This window comes from Rhinopithecus bieti, unplaced genomic scaffold (assembly GCF_001698545.2).
Source record: "Rhinopithecus bieti isolate Rb0 unplaced genomic scaffold, ASM169854v2 scaffold_68671, whole genome shotgun sequence".
In the NCBI taxonomy this organism is placed as follows: domain Eukaryota; kingdom Metazoa; phylum Chordata; class Mammalia; order Primates; family Cercopithecidae; genus Rhinopithecus; species Rhinopithecus bieti.
In genome coordinates, this window is record NW_016827678.1 from 578,205 (window position 1) to 585,717 (window position 7,513).

Genomic DNA, 7,513 nt, shown 5'->3' on the forward strand with positions numbered 1-7,513 from the left:
AAAGGATGATATCAATTAGTATTCATTTAAATAGAATGACCTTCATAATATATTATTGAGTGAAAAAGTAAGTTGCAAAATGACGTTATCAAGAATTTCTGTTTCTTGAATAATAATGCAGACATAGTTTCCCCTGTTCCTTTTACAAAGTACAACTAAGAACCTTGAACATTATAAATGAAAGGAATGTAAGAACTCTGAAAGGTGGGAAGAAGTCAGACTGGTTGGGGACATCAGGACCCCAAAAATGATACAGTGGTGAACTTGCTGGATTTGCTTTTTGCTTCATCCCAGAAAATTATATTCTGTAAAAAGATAACTGCTTTCCTCCAGGAAAACACCACAGAAAAACTCTGGCCTTACTCCTGTTCAGGCCAGCACAATTTGAGTGAGGAGCCTCGGCTTCTAGCCTTAATAGGCTGTAATGAAACATTCCAACACTCCACTAGATAGCAGAGAAAGCCAAGTAGGGAGCTGGGACTTTCATCTTCACTGGCTGGTAATGAGGCCCACTTAATGTGATGACAGTAAGTACCATGTGGGGAACCTACTTCCATTCCCATCCAGCAGTCATAAGGCACTCATTACCCTCTCTCCATGGTGGTGTAAAAGGGTGCCTAGTGAGAGTCCTGACTTTGACAATTGATCATTCAGCAGTAAGGCTTCCACCCCAATCAAGGAGTCACCAGAAACCACCAGATAGCCACAACTCCTACTCCTGTTCATCAGGCAGATGAGGACTACCATCTGTTGGGTATCAACAGAGGCCAAGTGGGGAACCTGAACTTCTATTTCCATATGTGTGAAGTCATAATGAGGTGGCAGCACCCTTCTCCTGCCAGAGTACTATCCAAAAATGTCAATTAAAACAGAAGGTTACAATTAGATACCATGCCTCACAACATAATATGGACATATCTAGGTTTCAGTAGAAAATCACTCATCATATGAAGAACCAGAAAATCTCAACCTGAATGAAAGGACAATTAATAGATGCCAACACCAGGATGACAAGGAAGTTACAAATGTCTGACAAAGTTCCAAAAGGAGAGAAGAAAAAAGGTAGGGCTGAAATAGTACTTGAAGAAATAATGACTGGAAATTCCCAAAGTTAGCCAGAAGTGTAAACCTAGAGATTCAAGAAGCTGAGTGAATCTCAAACAGGACAAACTCAAGAAAATCCACACACCAAGGCACATCTGAAAATTAAACACAAAGAAAAAGAATCTTCAAAACAGTGAGAGAGAAATGACTGCTTACTAGAGGAAAAACACACACACACACAGAAAGACAGCAGATTTCTCATCAGACACCACGAAGAACAGAAGGAAGCAGCACAATACTTCCCACAAGCTGAGAGAAAAGAAATGGCAAATGAATCACACCCAGCAAAAATATGCATCAGAAATGAAGAGGAAATCAATACATCATCAAATGAAGGGAACGTAAGAGCAGACCTACCAGACCTATCCTAAAAGAATGGCTAAAGGAAGTGCTCTAAACATAAAGGCATGCTAAAAGAAGAAACCTTGGAACCTCAGGAAAGAAGAACACAGTAAACAAAAATATCAACAAATACAACAAGCGTTGCTTCTTCTTGACTGAAGCAAAAATTATAACACCATTTGATACGTTTCTAAACATACGTAGAGGAAATATTTAATGCAATTATATTATAAATGAAAGAAAAGAAAGGGACATAAATGGACATAACTAATGGACATTTACTATACTTTATTGAAGCTCATAAAATAAAAACACCAGTAGGCTGTGCTTTTATATATGATATAATACTTAGAGCAGACACTAAAAGCTATACAAAGAGAAACACTCAAAACACTATGGATAAATCAAAGTAGAATCAAATAAAACCTTTCAGTATCACACAGAAGACAGAGAGAATAAATCAAAACAAAACAAAACAAAATGAAAAAACAAAAAACCAGAAAGAACACACAGAAAACAAAAAATGGCAGAATTAAGCCCTGATAGATTAATAATTACATTAATATCCATGGTCTAAATATATCAACTAAAAGACATTGATTGGATTAAATGTTCTTTATAAGAAACTCACTTCAAATATAATGATATAGGCAGATTTAAAGTAAAACGATAGAAAAAGATATTTTATGCAAACATCAATCAAAGTAAAGCAAGAGTGGCTACATCAGTATTAAATAAAGTAGACTTCAGAGAAAAAAGATTCCCAGAGCCAAAAAGGGGCATTATATAATAATAAAAGGGTCAGTCCACCAAGATGACATAACAATCTTAAGTGTCGATGCACCAAATAGCACAGTTGCAAAGTATGTGAAGCAAAAGCTGATAGAAAAAGGAACCATAGATAAATCCACAATTACAGTTGGAAACCTCAATATTCTACTATCAACAATTGGTAGAACAACTATACAAAAAGGCCAGACATGGTGGCTCTGCCTGTAATTCCAGCAGTTTGGGAAGCCGAGGCGGGAGGATCACTTGAACTCAGGAATTTGAGACCACTCTGAACAACAAGGCGAAACACCATCTGTACAAACAATACAAAAATTAGCCAGGTGTAGTGGCTCAGGCCTGTAATCCCAGCTACTCAGGAGGCTGTGGTGGGAGGATTGCTGAAGCCCTGGGGGTTGAAGCTGCAGGGAGCCATGGTCATGACACCATATTTCAGCCTCGGTGACAGAGCAAGACCCTGTCTCAAAAACAAACAAACAAAACTATAGAGAAAACCAGCAAGGATATAGAAGAACTCAACAACACCATAAAACCATCAAAATATAATTGGTATTAAAAAAATCAGAATATATATTATTTACAAAAGCCCATGCATGGAGCGTATACCAAAACAAACTATAACCTGAGAGATAAAACAAACCCCCAACAATTTAAAATAATTGAAATGATACATAATGTATTCTCTGACCACAAGGGAAACAAATGACAAATCAATAAAAGAAAGATAGGAGTAAAACCTTCAAATACTTGAAAACTAACATATGTCTAAATAAACCATGGAAATACATTCATTAGTTTGCTCCTTTCTGCCTGTGGATGCTGCCAAGGGAAAATCACTAAAGTCTCTCTTCCCACTGCTATCATGTCTAAGTCAGCATCTCCCAAAGAGCCTGAACAGGTGCAGACAGCTTTCAAACAACCGATGAGAGTCTGAGGAGGCATTCAGAACAATGGGGAATGCTCATGGACTGTGTGGTAATGAGAGACCAAAACACCAAGTACTCCAGGGGTTTTGGGTTTGTCACGTGGAGGAGGTGGATGCAGCCATGGAGGCAAGGGACGAAGAGTTGTAAAACCAAAGAGAGCTGTCTCAAGAGAAGATTCTCAAAGACCAGGTGCCCACTTAACTGTGAAAAAGACATTTGTTGATGGCATTAAAGAAGACGCTAAAGAACATCATCTAAGGGGTTATTTTGAACAGTATGGGAAAACTGTAGTGATTGAAATCATGACTGACCAAGACAGTGGCAAGAAAAGGGGCTTTGCCTTTGTAACCTTTGACAACCATGACTCCGTGGATAAGATTGTCATTCGGAAATAATACACTGTAAATGGCCACAACTGTGAAACTAGGAAAGCCCCGTCAAAGCAAGAGATGGCTAGTGCTTCCTCCAGCCAGAAGTCGAAGTGGATCTGGAAACTTTGGTGGTGGTTGTGGGGTGGTTTCGATGGGAATGACAACTTTGGTTGTGGAGGAATCTTCAGTGGTCATAGTGGCTTTGGCGGCAGCCATGGTAGTCGTGGATATGGTAGCAGTGGGGATGGCTATAATTGATTTGGTGATGATGGAAGCAATTTTGGAGGTGATGGAAGCAACAATGATTTTGGCAGTTACAACAATCAGCCTTCAAATTTTGGACCTATGAAGGGAGGAAACTTTGGAGGCAGAAGCTCTGGCCCCTAATGTGGTGGAGGCCAATACTTTGCCAAACCATGAAACCAAGGTGGCCATGGTAGTTCCAGTAGCAGCACTAGCTATAGCAGTGGCAGATTTCAATTCCTGCCAGGAAAGAAAACTTAGCAGGAGAGGAGATCCAGAGAAGTGACGGGGAAGCTACAGGTCACAGCAGATTTGTGAACTCAACTAAGCACAGTGGTGGCAGAGCCTAGCTGCTACAAAGAAGACATGTTTTAGACAATACTCACGAGTCTGGGGAAAACTTGAGGATTGTATTTATGACTAATGGTACAACAGATTATTTTAGTTTCTGTTCTGTGGAAAGTGTAAAGCATTCCAACAGAGGGTTTTAATGTACATATATATGTTTTTGCACCCATGCCATTGATTGCTAAATGTGATAGTCTGATAATGATGCCTAATAAATGTGTCTTTTTAAAAAATAAATAAATAATATTTATAATAGCATTTAAAGAATTAACATCAATTGGGGAAAAGCAAAACTAAACCCTCTCCCAGCAATAGAAAAGGAGGAATCACTTTCCAATTCATTTTATGAAACTAGTATTGCCTTGATACCAAAATAAGAAAAAGACAGTTTTTAAAAACAAAAGGAAAGAAAACTGCAAACCAATATTTCTCATCAGTATAGATGCAAAAATCCTTATCAAAATGTTAGCAAATATAAATAAGCAATATGTAAAATGATTAAACACCATATTCAAATGAAGTTTATTTCAGAAATGCAAGGCTGGTTAAGTGGTTGAGAATTAATCAGTATAATCCACCATATTAGCAGACTGAAGAAGAAAATCACATCAATTAATTCAGAAGATGAATTCAACAAAGTTTAACACTAATTTATAATTTTTAACTCTTATAAAAACAGGTCTATAGGGTAACTTCCTAAACTTGATTTTTTTAAATCTACAAAACTCTGTATCTAACATGATACTTAATGGTGAAAAAATTAATTATTTACCTCTAGACCAAGAACAAGATATTCAATACAGTGCTGGAAGTTCTAGTCAGTGCACTAAAACAAGAAAAATAAATAAACGGCATGGAAATTGGAAGAGAGACATAATGTAAAATAGTACAATCATTCTGGAAAACGGTTTGACAGTATTTTTTAAAAAAGAACTAAACATGCAATTACCATAAGACCTAACAACTGCACTCCTTGGTATTTACCCCAGAGAGATTGAGAATTATGCTTATAAAAGCACCTATATACAAATGTTTGTGGCAAAATTATTAGCATTAGCCACAAACCGGAAACAACCCAGTCCTTCAATGAGTGACTCATTGTAGAAACTGTGGTATATCCATGTCACTGAATATTAATGAGCAATAAAAACGAATGAACAGTTGACACATGTAAGAACAAGCTGGATAATCTCTAGAGAAGTATTCTCAGTGAAAAAGTCAACCCCAAAAGTTACACTAACTATCTTTTCATTCATATAACATTCTTGAAATGACAAAAGTATAGAAATGGCAAACATATTAGAGTTATCAGGAGGGCAGTGAGGTGGGAGGGAAGTGGGTCCGTAAAAGAGCAGCATGAGGGATGTTTGTGGAGATGGAAATGTTCTATAGCTTGACTATCAATGCTGGTATCACAGTTGTGATTTTACAAGATTTTGCCATTGAGATAAACAAGGGAAAGTGTATATGCAGTCTCTCTGTCGTATTTTTCCCAATTACATATGTATCTACAATTATATCTAAAAAAATTAATTAAAAATGATTTTTAAATGCAGTCATATACTTTTATTTATGGAAAATTAAATACATCTGCATACCCATATGTATAATCAAGTGGTCCAGATATATGCTCACCAAGCTGTTGACAGTAATTTTCCTTGGATGTGGTATTTCAGGAGATTTTGCTATTTGCTTTTTTAATTTTTTTTTTTTTTTTTNTGCAAAACAATTTGCAAGAATGCGTATGTGGCATTATTTATAACAGTCAAAATATTAAATAATCTAAACTTATAGGAATGAATTAGATTAATTATGAACAACCATGCTCTGGTTAAAAAATTAAGTAGTTATAAGTATTTGCAGACAAGGATAATAATTATTAGCATTTTGACTTGTATCCTTCCAGGCCCAATTCTGTAATTGCATACAATTATGTATTATGTATATGTGAATAAATAAATCTTTTCAGAATCATTTACAATAAATAGAATTATAGCCACCCTTCATAACTTCTTTTTTTCAAAATATGACTTGATAATATTTCTGACAATATCAGAAGAAAAAAGAAGTTATGAAGGGTGGCTATAATTCTATTTATTGTAAATGATTCTGAAAAGATTTATTTATTCACATATACATAATACATAATTGTATGCAATTACAGAATTGGGCCTGGAAGGATACAAGTCAAAATGCTAATAATTATTATCCTTGTCTGCAAATACTTATAACTACTTAATTTTTTAACCAGAGCATGGTTGTTCATAATTAATCTAATTCATTCCTATAAGTTTAGATTATTTAATATTTTGACTGTTATAAATAATGCCACATACGCATTCTTGCAAATTGTTTTGCAGATAGAGAAATTTTCTGTAGAATCAATTTTTAGAGATGAAATTTCTAGGGCAAAGGGCTTATTCATTTCAAAGCTTGAAAGAAGCTACCAAATTACCCACTAAAAAAGTAGACAAAAATATATACCTTCCAACTGTGTATGAGAATATTTGTTTCAGAACATACACATAACATTATCAATCCAATTTTATTTTAATTTTAAAATTTTAATCAAGAAAATTCAAAGATAAACTACATTAAGATATTGTTTCATACCCAAGAAGACAAAATTGGCTTCATTTTACTTCTCTTCTACCCTACTCAAAACACCCTGCCCTCTGCCAGCGTCCATGTTAAAATCATGGGTAGTTTTAACTTTCAGATTATTAATATTTTTAACATATTCATCAATTATTTAGACTTAACAATTAATTTTGCCCGCATCTTTGCTCTGTGGTTTTATTTGTGTCCTTTGCCATTTGTTTTATTTTACTTTTTTTTGCTTTTACTAGGATTCTCTCAAATAGGGAGGGGCAGTGAGTGGAATTGTCTTTGACACATCCAAAACTATCCTTAGCCTTCACTCTTGAATTCTACTTTGGCCGGGAATAGAATTCTAAGTTTATAATAATTTCATCTCAGAATTCTGAAGACATTATTCCTTTGTTTACTGTACTCAGTATTGCTTTAAAAAGCTTAATGACAATCTGATTTTCATTTATTTGCATGAAAACCGTTATTTATCTCTGAAACCTTTTGGACATTTCTCTTTATCCTCGGAGAACTGAAATTTCACTGATGTCTAGCTGTGGCTCTCTTTTTATACCTCCTATGTAATACCACATGGTCTTTGAAACCTGGAAATTTACTGATTTCTTAAGCTCTAGTAAATGCTCTTTTCTCATTTAATTGATTATTTTCTCCCATTTGTTGTCTCCTTACTTTCCCAGGGCATTACTATTTTATAGCTATGGGTATTCAGGATCTGCATTTTATTTAACTTTTTTTTCTCATACTCTCTGTAGTAGGCAGCATAAAGCCCAGCCCTTGCCC

The 7,513-nt window shown here is 35.4% G+C and overlaps 1 pseudogene; it reads left to right on the plus strand.

The window, feature by feature from the left end:
* The first annotated feature begins 3,097 nt into the window (after window positions 1-3,097).
* On the plus strand, window positions 3,098-4,036 carry LOC108523433 (heterogeneous nuclear ribonucleoprotein A1-like; annotated as a pseudogene).
* The last annotated feature ends 3,477 nt before the right edge of the window (window positions 4,037-7,513 follow it).